The sequence below is a fragment of the Falco peregrinus genome, chromosome 13 (genome assembly GCF_023634155.1).
Source record: "Falco peregrinus isolate bFalPer1 chromosome 13, bFalPer1.pri, whole genome shotgun sequence".
NCBI classification, from domain to species: Eukaryota; Metazoa; Chordata; class Aves; order Falconiformes; family Falconidae; genus Falco; species Falco peregrinus.
This window is the reverse complement of record NC_073733.1, coordinates 22,861,727-22,875,042: the sequence shown is the minus strand read 5'-3', so window position 1 is coordinate 22,875,042 and position 13,316 is coordinate 22,861,727. Positions and strand designations below refer to the sequence as shown.

General features: G+C 49.9%; 1 protein-coding gene across 2 annotated transcripts in view; it reads right to left on the bottom strand.

Annotated features, from left to right (window-relative positions):
• LOC101916786 (fibronectin type-III domain-containing protein 3a-like) overlaps nt 1-13,316 on the bottom strand; it is a 232,835-nt gene that overhangs the window by 53,496 nt on the left and 166,023 nt on the right. The gene's annotated exons all lie outside the window — the stretch shown is intronic.

Sequence of the window (13,316 nt, the reverse complement as noted above, 5' to 3'; positions counted from 1 at the left end):
ACATTCACTTCATTTTCTCTTATTATATACAAAATACTGTTGTGTACACTTTAGGAGGGACCGAGGCAAGGCAACCTGGCAAACAAACTTCTATCAAACAGCACTTTGTTGGAAGTGTATGTGCTTAGATCCTCAAAAGTAAACAGCATATACTGGAGCGGATTTTCCGCCAGTATGTATTGGCATTGCTCCATCCACCCCAGTGGAATTCGGAGTGTTTTCTCCAGTTGAGGATCTGGTCCATCAAGAGCAAAACAGCACTCTGTGTTGTATGTTTTGAAAGAAGCACAATGGGAGAAGCCTGTAGGGCATCAGGAGCGGGAGTTTCTTTTGTAGGTGTATGAAACATGCCTGCTGTTCTGCATGTACAGGTACATTCATCCCAAATCCAGAAAATTTGCTCTTTGTTTGCCATTGAACCCCAGAAGCAGCTCACCACCAACATTTACATTTAACATTAAACCACACTTATCTAAATAAATAGGTGATACCATCAGATGCACTGGATTATACCAGCATTCTGCTCCATGCTCTGTGTGGTTTTGTCCACTAGGTTGTTAAAAAGTAATGCCATTTCAAGTGAAGAAATTTAAGCAAGTTTGGTGATTTTCTTTGGAGTCCAGTAACATTAATAGTGCTTTCTGCCCTCTCAGTGGGCACAGTGGTTTGCATTCCTGGCACAACTGGAGCGGTGGTATCTTACAGTGGGGAAAAAAAGAGAGATGTCTTAAGAAGAAAGAACAGATTCTTGGCACCAGTATGGACAGGCCGGAATGGATCAGCAAAGTTTGGCAGGTGATGGAGATGCAGGTGGGCATTGTGTTTCGCTATCTGCACTTCCTTCTCCCAGCAGGACCTAGAACCCTGCTGTGGACCCACCAGTCCGGACCAGAAACTCCTTGCAGAGAAGTTCTCACATGAAACCCCACATGAACTCACTGAATACCATCACTGGATCCGCAATGCTGTTGGTACAAAGTAATGATGAAGTTGCAAAACAAAAGCCCTTCGCAACCCACAGTAAACATACCTTGCGTTTATGGCTGTTGTAAGTGGCAAGGGATGAAGTTCAGTGCCTGGGTAATTTACACTTGCCACAGAACATCTGTTTTACGATTCTCTCACTTACTACACGGCACAGTCGGTGTACAAAGACTGCGTGTCCTGACCTACAGCTGCACCCACACCTTCATTTGCCCCACTCTTCAGGTTCGACTGAGTTCATTGGAACACATTAGAAAAAGCGAATTAAACCCTGGCTTTTCGCTGCAGCCCCATTGCTGACTTCTCTGTGAGCAAGGAGAAAAATCTGAGCTCGCCCTCATCACCTCCCAAGCTGCTGTAATGCTGGGAGCAGGGATGGCTGGAGCTTCCACCTTACTCGCTGCCAGCAGATGCCTGTAAATAATGACAGAGGATGCCAGGGAGCACTGAAATGCAGTGCAACTCCTCTGGAGCTTGACACAGGCTGCCGACCAGCCGTGGCAAACTAATTGCACTCTGGCTGCTTCTGAAATGAGGGGGAAAAGTGGCTGGAGGGGCCTCTTCAGAGCCAGGAGGATCCCTGGAGGCTGAAGGTGCCTGTTAGTTTGCGAGAGTCAGGAGTGTTTGGCTGCCTGGCGTCTTCATCTGAATGACTGGCTGCTTATATTTAGCAGCAGCTCTGACTCCTTGCTGAACTCGTCCCCTGTAATTAACACATCGACATCTGCTCTTTGCTGAGCCACCGGAGTCCAGTGGGAAAGTGCTGGTTGTCAGAGGACTCGTAGCAACTGGGTCTGATGGCTCTGAAGAGCCTTGGAGAAGCATTGCAAACGCAGGGGCTGCTTGGTGTTCTGGCCATGGAGAACATGGCACCCTCCAGCTCTCCTTTACTCGAGCACTGCCCCAGCACCAACACTTTCCTCGCCTGAAAGCCTGGAGCTGGGAAGCCAGTGCTTGCTTCTCTCAGACCCAGCCTGGAGCTGCTGCTCTTCTGCAACACCACCATGGGAGGAGATGGCCGTGGGACACCCGCCCGGTCTCTCCCTTTACCACCTTCTGCAAGCTCTTTCTGCTTGGTTCCTCCTCAAATTATTCAGCAAAAGTCCAGATAGGAGTCACATATCCCAATTCAAACACTAGCTGTGTTCACCCATAAATTTATAACTCTTCCCCCAAGCCAAGAAGCAAACACCCCCCCCCTCCAAACCAAACAGCGCAACACAGCGCTGGGAAGAGGCAGGCCCAAGCAAATGCCGGGGGAAGCACATGCAACATGGCACCATACCTTGTGCTCAGAGCAGAGCTTACAGCTGAAGGAAATCACAATCTCCTTGAAAACAGCTTCTCCTTGCAGGAGGGAGCCCATCCCAGCCTCGCTCCCCAGCGTTATGGCATCCCCAGGGCACACGGGGGATGCATTGGATCTTTCAGCGGTGGGAAGGCTCAGGCTCCGAGTTGCTGCAGCAGTCGCTGCTCCCAGGGTAAATACACAGGCGGTTCTTCAGCTGCCCTGGTGGCAGTGCCAGTGGAGCTAAGTCAGGTCTGCTTGCCTGGCCTGACATGAATGTAGTCATAGTTCAAAGTAATCCAAGCAGCTGGATCCTCAGAAATGCTCAAAACAGCTGTAATTTAAACATGTTAGAGCTGGGGGCTGCTTGTCCTCGTTCTGGCAAGGAAAGGAGAAAGCCAAAATGAGTTCACCACTAGCTCTTATAAACCAGACTGAAAATGTTTAAAAAAACATCATTGCCATTCTTTACTGTTGCTTTGTGCAAAGATAAAATTTGCAAGATGCTGAAGCACCTGGGTCATGTGTTTATATCCCAGAGATGGAGGGTCTGGACGGAGTGGGTTGGCTCCCTGGGCTAGGCAGGGCAGGGGCTTGTTTCCTGCTGCATGAAACTTAGCTGCGGAGGGTCTTTGGGGAGCAAGAACCAAGCATCAGAGCCAATTGCTGAAGAACAGAGAGGAGGGGAAGGACAAAAAGGAAAGAAAGCAAGCAGAATAAATCTGAATTGTAACAAAATTATAGTCTGTATTGAAATTTCCACATTTGGAATGGATTTTTTCCATCAGACAAAAGGCTGAGACTTTAGCTGTTGAAATGCTGATCTCTTTTTTAACTGGATGAGCTGCAGGTGAACCATCAGCAATAAAGGCCTGATGCAATCATATTTTCATGTCAAGTGTAATGTGATGCTCTCCCCTTTGTTTGCGTTGTTTTCCTTTCTTTCTGTGTGTGGTGCAGGTTTCCTACCTTTCATCAGGTGATGCAGGTTCCTTATTTTTCTGGCTGCTGCCCATTTCCTAACTCCCCCCCCCCCCTCGCCCCTTCACATTTAGGGAGTGAAAAACCATCTCCTTTGTGGCATCACATTAGCACTGAAGTTTCAACTTAACTATGTACACAAGGTGTTTTATTTGCATCCCCCGTGTTGCACGTGGTGGAAGCGAACAAAGCTGCAGCACCTTCATGAAAAGTGGCTTGCCTGTGATCAGCAATCTCCCTGCTCTGTTTTAACATGGGTTTTCAATTGTTTCACTCTATTTCTCCATTGTCTTTCTTCAGAGCACTATTTCTTTCCTATCTGGCATTTTCTTCACTGTCCCGAAACAACCTCTTTTACTTGCTCTCTCCTACAATAACCCCATTCCTCATTATTGTTTCCATTCCCAGTTTTGGTTGTTGTTTTTTTTTTCTCCTTTTTTTTCACTTGATGGAGGCCTGGGGGGCCCTGCTCTGTGTTGGGGGTTCCTCTTCCAGCCACAGCACTCTGCAGACACGTCAGGGCTGCAGCACTGTCTCCTTCGTGTCGGATCGGTGTCCGCACCACTGCCGAAGAGGCTCACCATACTCTCCGATGAGCATTTTATATCTGCTTTGTAGGAGCATACATAATCTATCAAAATGCAGAGCAGCGATGAATCAGGTCTTTGATGCAAATAAGAAGCAGCCACATGGCATGAAGCATTTGGGAGCACTTCAGGCTAAAAAGAAAAAAAAAACACCAGAAAAAGAAAAAGTTGCAGCTGTGAAGAATACAAATATTGGCTCCTCGAGGAAACCTCCATATTGTATCCATTATTGCAATCTACGTATTTGTTCAGGGCTAATGCTCTCCATTTTGAGATTGTCATGGATCTAGTTTCCCATCCTCAGAGAGCAGATGAGAAGGTCTGAGAGGCAATATTCTGCGTGAGGTAGCTGCATAAGGAGTCTTTCTCCGCTGTCTGGCTGACAGAGCAGACTGCTGTGAGAGAACCTGCTATTAAAATGAATAAGGACCCTTTTGTGCATGAGAAAGCAGGAAAAAAAAAATTGGCTTCTTCCCACCTTCCCCATCTTTTGCTATGGAAAAAAAAAATCTGCACTGCCTTCCCTGCTGCAGCTATTGTGAGTGCCTTGCAATGGAGACTGCTGGAAGAGGGGGGGTTTTACACAGCCTTCCTGAAAGCTCCTCGGCAGGAACGTGGAGCTTTGCCGTGTTCCCTGCAAGTGCCGTGCTCTGGAGAGGGGGCTGGTGGCTCCGGAGGCTGAGAGTGAGGCCCCGAGCAGCTGCCAGCTGAGGTGACCCATGGGGATCGCCGTGGGGCTTGTCTCTGACACTCCAGCAGTGAATTTCCCGATCATCTGCCAGAAAACCAGGAAGGCGAGGTGTAAGCTGCACACAGAGCCGTTACGTTGCTGCGGGCATGGCCTGAAGCTGCCTTCGTGCCTGGAGCCTGGCTGGGTGATGCTGCTGGTCACCACCGCGGTCTTGTGGAGGGTGAGCTCAGGATGCACATTTCAGCAGGCAAAACACAGCTGCGAGTGGTCTGGTGCTCCGGCATTGGTCACTGCCTCACTTCTTAATTTACAGGCTGGGAATAACAGTCACTCCTTGCTTAACAGGGAAGCTAGGAGCTGGGGGTTGTTAGGGGTTACTCTGTTGCTGTGATAATGCGGGCAAGATAATCATACATCCATCAAATGGTTTGGGTTGGGAGGGAGCTGACAGCCCCCCGAGCCCCAACCCCCTGCCCTGGGCAGGGACACCTCCCACCAGCCCAGGTTGCCCCCAGCCCCGTCCAGCCTGGCCCTGAGCACCCCCAGGGACGGGGCACCCACAGCTGCTCTGGGCAGCCTCTGCCAGCGCCGCCCTCACGGGGAAGAATTTCTTCCCAGTATCTGCCCTAAGTCTGCCCTCGGTCAGCTTAGAGCCATTCCCCCCCGCCCTGTCACTGCACCCCCCCGTACAAAGCCCCTCCCCAGCTTTCTTGTCGGCCCCTTGAGGTACTGGAAGGTGCCAGAAGGTCTCCCCGGAGCCTTCCCTTCCCCAGGCGGAGCAGCCCCCACCCCAGCCCACCGGGACAGCAGAGGGGCTCCAGCCCTCTCGTTGTCATCGTAAGTGCGGCAACAATGGAGGACAGCATTCTGTTAGAGCTGCAGGAGAGGGGTGAGAAGCTGCTGTGTGCCAGGGGCCGATTTGAGACCTCTGAGCCAAGTGCTCCTCTGCTATAGCGAGGGGCAAGTCAGCCAGACCCTGCAGATGAACATCGCCCTGGCCATCACGCAGCTACAGAGGTCCCATGTCATGGCTGGTGCAAAGCGCAGTCTCCATTAAACCCAGCAAACTGAAAAGTTTCGCTTTGCATCCCACTTACAACTTGATGGTGGGTAAAGCAGCATCACACACTGCAAGATGCGTTGGGGAGGAGATGTGAGAGCAGATTCTCCGTAGCACTGTGTCATGGCACAGCCTGAACTACCATAGTGTTAGCCATCAAAAATTTGCAATGACCTTCTTTGGTCTTGTTCATCCTCAGCATTTCAAGTGGAGCCGAGGGAAAGCCTCCAAAAACGCACTATTTGTACCTGTGAATGAGCTACTGCGGGCAGTCACCCCAGGAGGGCCACCTGCAAGCAGGAACCCGCGTCCCTCCCCCACCTACACATGTGTCCTCAGTATCTATTCCTGCCATTTCTCGAAAAACAAAACCACAGAGCACATATTTGAGAGAACTGCAGGATTCTTGTTTCATTAAAAAAATGAAGCAATATGCCTTGCACTTCCCCTCTTTGCAGCCACTTCAGCTTCTCCCCCCCAGGCCGTGGGTGCAGCAGCATGTCCTCCCGCGGCGCGGGGCACGTGAGCAGGGGTGAAACATGCACGAGGCTGGCCTTTTGTCACAGTGTCACTCAACGAGGCTTGCTAATCCCTTGTCTTATTAAAGGGTATGTGGCTGAGGCTTTAAAATCCTCCTTCTGATGGACAAAAGGCTGGGATGCCTCTCTGGGTGAACCTGCTAACGGACCCTGGCCCCTAACGTCTTTGAGAGAGGGGGAGAAAGTGTCTTGCCAACATGGGGGGCTGCTGTTCACGTACCGTGTAGCTGCATTTCCACCGCTGCCCTTGAATAAGTGGGTTCGTATTTATATATAGAATATGGCAAAAACAATCATAAAAGCCACGAGTTTTTACATGCAGATCCCTTCATCCAAAAGGAGCCCAAGTGGTGTTTACACAAGCTGGGATAGTAAAGGTGACGCTGTCCTGCAGTGTTTCTGCACTGAACTTAAAGAAAAGCCCCTGAAGTATAACATAAAAAGAAAGAAACAAATCCCCCAATTTACTGTTTTCCCAAACAGCCCCATATCTTCTCTCTCTCCCAACAGCCCCGGGAGAGTGCAGCCCGGATGGTTTGTGGGACATAATCTCTGTCATTTGGATAAAGAGCTGGTCGTCGGTAAAGATTTCCATTTTCTAGGGAAAGCAGGGGTTGAAGCATTTCATATTTTTTGTGTAATTCCATTAAATTTGGGATTGAAACGTCATCTGTTGGGCTTCTCTGCTCTGAATTCTTGAGTAATTCACAACTTTAACTTTCCATTATCACTATTCTTCATTTTTTTGGTGGGAGTGGGGTGGAGGAGGGGTTGAACAGTTTGCTGCCCAAGGAATCCTTTGGTTAGACAAAGCAGGCGAGATGATACCTGAACCAAAGCTGAGAGGCTCCTTGTAGACGGTGTGGCCACAGCTACGGTGTTTTGTTCCTTTCTGTCTGCCTTGACGCAGGAGGACTATCACAGTGGAAGTTCTAGCTTGAATACCCTGTATTTCTACTTTTTTTCCTTTGCAACTATCAATGAATTCTCACAACTCCCAACTAAGAAGAGTCATTTTGCCATGAAACGTGCCCTCCGTGAGCGTGAAGTGTAAGCTGTATCTCTTACTGCAGCACTCCTTGCTGGAGCACAGTTGTTTTAGAGGAACATCGAGTAGAAATGAGTGGGCAAATAAAAATACATGACAGTTCTGCAGGTCAGTGGCTGTGGAGGAAGCCGTGGGCTCAGGCACCCCTCGCTGGAAGCTGTGGAGGCTGATGAGCTCAGTGCCTTTGTAGTTATGTGGAATCAGTGTCATACTGAATGTCTGCAAATTGCTGGGGTTATTTCACCGGAAGAACTTCCCGCCATGGGAGAAATTTAATTTGGGTGGACCACGACTGAATCATTGGTGCCACTTTCTATGGCTGTTGATTCTCCTGCCCAACACTGACCTGCTACAGCAGCCTTGGCTATGGACCGGTGGCAACGCGGAGCCCACACAGGTGCGCCAGGGACATGTGTCAACCTTCAGAACAACCCCAGATTGCAATGATCAGGTTTGGTTTTAACTGCAGTGAAAGCAAACTCCACCTCAGCTCGGTATCAGCAGCACAATTCAGATTTAAACAGGCTCCTGGTAGATCACAGGATAAAAGTACCCAGGAGCTCAGGATGTGCAGAGCTGTCCCCAGGGCTTTGGCAATCATTTCTCAGTGCCTGTTTTATTAGTTCACATCCCCGAGGCCTGTTTTTCCTACCACAGGATATGATTAACCCTGACTGGAGTCATGGCGCCACATCCCGAAGCACAAAATCCACCTGAATTCAGCACAAAACTGCTGCCTGCCTCAAGTCCCACACCACGTGGGACCGAGCAGACCTTGTGCAGGGCTTGTGGATCTCCTCTGGGGCAGGTCTTCTGGGCCACCACATCACGGGGGCTGGACCACGCACACGGAGCCTCGCTGGTCATTGTTGCCCAGGTAGGGAGCAGGGTGCTGGGTCAGCCTGGAGCTGGGGACCACGAGCTTTTCTGCCCAGGGTGAGGCTGTTGCTTTAGGTTTGCAGAGGAGCTACAGCAATGGTCTTCCCACCTGAGCACCCAGAAAAGCACAAGGGGAACAGGCACCAGCTCCAAAGTCCTGTGAACCTTTGGCATAGTAAGTCAGGGTGATGAAGGACAAGAAGGGATGAGGCATGTGGGAGGAGATGCTGCTGACAGGAGGCAGAGGCTCAAGGCCAATTGTGGGGAACTTCTCATTCCATTTTCCTTGAAAAGTAGTGGTGAAAGGGCACTGTAGCATTTTTCAGCCCTCACTCACGTAAGCACTGTGTCCTCATCACGCCAGCATGCTTCCTGCCGTGAGTAATATGGAAGGAGAAAAGGGCAGAGAGTAGGGGCTGTCTCCTTTCAGATGGTTACTCAGCAGGGAAATAAGCCTCGGCTGCCTCCTGGGATAGATGCAGTTCTGCAGCCGTCAGGCCACACGCTTGCCTTTTGCAATAACTGCTCGCAAAAAGTGAGCTGCCCTGAAGTCAGCCCTTTGCAGCGCCCCTGGCACAGGCTTGCTAGACAAAGTAGCTGCAGAAACCTCCTGTCTTGTGCTGAAAGCGATTCCCAAAATGGTCACGCAGGGCAATGCTGTGTCTTTTGCCCTTGATCCCGCAAGGCGTTATCTGAGGGGGTTCATGGGGGCTGTGTGGAGCTTTGTTGAAGTTAAGCAGAGCATCACAGAGACGCACGCCTTGCAAATAAAGGGATTTCAATGGGCTAAACCAAAACCAAACTCTGTTTAGTCTTCAGCATCCCTAGCAGAGACATGTAGCAACGTTCCTGGAAGTTAAGTTTTTATTAATGACCAAAATAGGATGTGTTTGCTACCTCTTCCCCTTTACCCCCCCTTCCAACCTGGTGAATATCCATCTGGAATATATTTATTGAACTAACAAAGAGTCCCTGCTTTGCTCTGAGAGCAGCCAGGCTTCCTCTGAAGCGTAAGAAGCTGCACTGACAGGAGAGAAACGGGCACATTTCACCCTCAAGTGAAGTTTGCAAATACTCCAAATATTTGTTTGCACATGTGGCCACTCACAGAGCTGAAATTAAATAGTTTGGGAGAAGTAGGGTTGAGTTCCCAATCTTGCCAACCCATGTGCTGGGAGATGGATTTGTAACCCTGAGTCTATGCTCTTCATCCCTCGGGTTTGCTTTCAGTGGTGTCTGTAAGACATTTTATGGCTTACATCGATGGTATTTTAAAATCTGATGTACCTTGCTTTGCATTTGCTGCTTATTTTTTCCCCTACTAATCAGGTCATACCCTCCGCTGCCATACACGAAGGATAAAGAGCCCAGTATTCTCCCCCCTGCCATATGGAAGAAGTCCCTCTTTTAATGTCAGACCACAGTAGGAATGGGGAAAAAAGAAAAAAAAAAAAAGAAGTGCTAAATTAGAATTCAGTGTGAGAATTACCTCCTCCTAAGGAACCTGCAGCCTGTCGGTGCCCAGACACCTATTGCAGCTGGCGGGGGGGTTCAGGCAGTGGGAGCTGCCCCTGGATTGCACCAAGCCCTTGCACTGAGCTCCTCCAGCCCCCAAATATGTGCCCAGGCTCCTATAGATAGCAGGGGCAGAAAGCACCTTGCTCAGAGCAGTAACTCTCTCTTTATTGCCAGTGCTTGCAGTTTATTGCTTGTTAAACTGAGGGGTTGCTTGCTTCTCACATCCTGCAAGCATTTTTTTATGAAGACACTTCCTATAGAATAAGGGTGGTTACATCCTACATGTAGTTTCTGAACTACACAGCCTGTGGCATTGGAATTTGGCCCCACAGCAGCCAAAAATCATGTGGAGCTAAAAAGCCCCAATGACAACTTTTTACACAAGTGTAAAAAAAGGAAATATTTTTACAGCCTGAGGAAAAAAAAAAAAAGACCACTGAAGGCTTGTAGACAGACATGCCACTGAGTATTAGAAATATGGCTTCATCTCATGTGATTTGTAACATATTCAAGCATATACCTGCAAGGGAGGAGAAACCCCCTTGCCAAAACTTAACATTTCCAGAAGCAACCAGCAATTTGGGCTGATTGGGTTTGGGGACACACAGCCTAAGAGAAAGCAGAAAATGCCCTTCCACCTGCAGTCAGGGTCAGATGATTGTACAGCAGCTGAAGAAGAACGTTAAGAAAAGCTGAGAGCAAGAGAGAGTCCTGCTTGAAAACGCCTGCCCAGCAGCCAGCAGCAGCGCGGGGAGGGAAGGCAGGTGGGCTGGATGCGCACGCCGGAGGGGACGCCTGCACCCGGCAGCTGCTGAAAAGGAGTGCAGAGCGGTCAAGGCCAGGATTTATTGGAAACCAAGGTTTGTACTGTTCTCTTGGAAACAGAAAGATTGTTTTATTTTTGCAAACAGAAATCTAGTTTGTGGTTAGCTTCTGGCAGCAGGTGGCTGCTTTGGACCCTCTCTGAGAATAAGCACAAAGAAAAACACATTTTAGCCTGCTATGAAGACAAAACAGCGCCCATATGGTTCTCTTCGCTTGCACAGAAGTTTATCCTGAAACCCATCCTCCAGAGGTAAAGGGGAGAGGTTTTTGTCCATGTGGGAGGCACTGTATCCTGGGCATCTGCTGGACCAGGATTTGTTTTGTTAAGGGAAACTCTCTGCCCCATCTTCCCATTAAGGAATCAACGTTGGCTGCTGCGCTGTAATCCCCCAGCCAGAAAAAGATTACTGCCTCGATCAACACGATGCAGATTTTCCTCTCTTGTATTTAAACACTTTGTTCTACTTCCTGGTCTAAGAAGCTGGTGGTGCCTATTCAACCTGCTGGGAAGACCCCCCCAGTCTCCCCATTTTTTCAAAACCAGAACCCACAAGATCTATGATACATGGTTTGCATGCTGAAACTACGACAGGAGAATAAGGAATGTGTGCCTCCTCGCAGCCTCAGCCCTTGCTTACGCTCACACCTGCAGGCTGTATGTACTGCTACATGCTTCAGCTGAGATGGGCCCTTTTTCGCCCCTCCGCCCTGGCAGGGGGAGTGAGCACCACCTCACTTGCAGCATTGCTTGTTTTCTGCCTGGTGGGGCATCAAGCCCTGAACACTGCATCCAGCAACTCCGCAGTTGTAAAACCCAACAGTGAGAAAAGTAGGTTAATGCACTTATTTTTTACAGTAAATATACAATTAATCAGCTTATATTTCAGCATATAGAATACGCTTTCCACACTGCCCAAGCCCCACATGTAATTTAAAAAGGTTGCAATGCACACATGCTAGCCCCAAGCAGACTTTCTTAGTGGCTTGACTTACGCTGGCTAAAATCAAAAGTCTAGAGCAGAAGTTTTCACTCCTGCTTTCTTTGGGGAAAAAGTGTCTTTCTAGTTGTGGAGCTTGCAGAGCGAAGCCTGAAGACGTTACCTGCTTGCACCCTACAGGCACAGGCCCTGAACAGCAAAGAAAAACAGTGCTGAATGATGATTTGGAAGGTTTGCTTCAAGGTTTTTGAGCACTTAGGGCTGACAGCGTGCGCACAGCAAGCACCAGTGAGAACAACAAGGCAGCTGGCTGGGAGCCTTCATGGTGCACCAGTTATTTTCCCACCTTTGAGCAAGCAGAAGCGATGCTGCAGAACACGTATAACCACCGCTGCCTCGCTTACCCGCTGAATTATTACAGTTTCCCAAATCAGGCAGTGCATAAGCGAAAGGTTAGCACAAGGCACAGCCTGTCAACACCGACAGCTGCGTGGCGAGCCCTCCTCCTCCTGCGCTGGGATGCGGCCAGCTGGGCTGGCGGTGCTGGGCCAGCACTGGGGCGTGCGGAGGCAGCCAGCAGCTTGTTTGCTTTGGGTGGGAGACAGGCAGCGCCATTTCAGTGCTGTGCCCAGGGCTCGGAAATAACCTGAAATAACCTTCGCAGACAAATGAAGGCCAAAATGATGGGACTTCGGTCGCAATGAGGGGATGCCAAGGGGCTGTACTTACCACCAGCTTCCAGCGAAAGCTTTGCAGGTCCGAGCTCTGCGCTGGGCCAGCCGTGCAGCACAAACCCAGCGCTGGCTTGGCACAGCGGATGGTGCTGTTGGAGGCCAGAGCAGGAGGAGGGACCCTGCTCGCTGCCCCTGCCATGGCTGGGGTCCCCATGGGGACCGATGGGTGCTGCTGGACCCCATTCTGTGGCTGGGTCCTCCCCAGCCTGAGCATTCCTCCAGGATGAGGAAGAAAACATGGAAAAAAAACCCCAACAAAAAAAAAAAAAAAAGAGGAAGGCAGAGAGGGAAGACCCAAAGATTATAAAATAAAAATGCAATGCAGGCAGGGGTGGCACAGGGGCAACTGAGTGTGACCAACACCAGGGAAAACGGGACAAGGCTACAGGTGAGGAGCTGAATCTGCGCTGTCAAAGAAAAAAAAAAAAAAAAAAAAGAAGAAACCTCATCAGGCAACAGGCAGCTGCTCCAGGAATAACTAAGCACTAGGGGACACTATTGCACCATAAATTGCGCATATGCAGCAAAAAAAAGTCCCGTTTCAAGCAAGAAACCCAATGCTTCCCCTTCCCTTCCTCAGGCCTTTCCGCCACCGCGGCAGTACCGGGATGGCACTCCGGCCCCTCTGCCCAGCTCCTGTCATCCAGCCCACACAAACGCCCCAATTTCCAACTCACCGCGTGACGGTACGGGGTCCTGGTTCTTGGCATGTATTTCTTTCCAGATCCCTGTTTCTGAGCAAAACCTGATGAGCATTTGCTGCCAGGACAGCGCTCTTCTGTGCCACAGGGCAAAGTCACAAGCAGGGGACAACTGCCCTCGCCTCTCCCCGGGAGCTGGGTTACTGCCAAGCCAACAGCAAAGCTCCCACCACGCCAGTATGGGGCTGGAGTTTTATAAGCAAATATCACACTGCAGACCCTGCACCTGTTTTGGGAAAAGCTAAGCAGAAGATGTCATTCTCTACAGACTTTTCCGTGCAGGAACCCATGTGTGATATGTGACCACACATGACACCTGAACTCAGCATCCTCACCAACAGCATCACTTCCCTCCAAGTGTCTTGCAAGCATTTGCTGTTTGTAAATACAAGTTTTTTGAGGTCCCAGCTGCTATTTGTCAGGGTTCTCCACCTCTGCAAGACCTACAAAGATCCCAGTTTCCACCAGAGCCAGTTTGGCTCCAACAAAAGCAGTTTGGTCCCCCCACCAGCAGCCACAGATGGTGCCCCGAGTCCAGCAAAG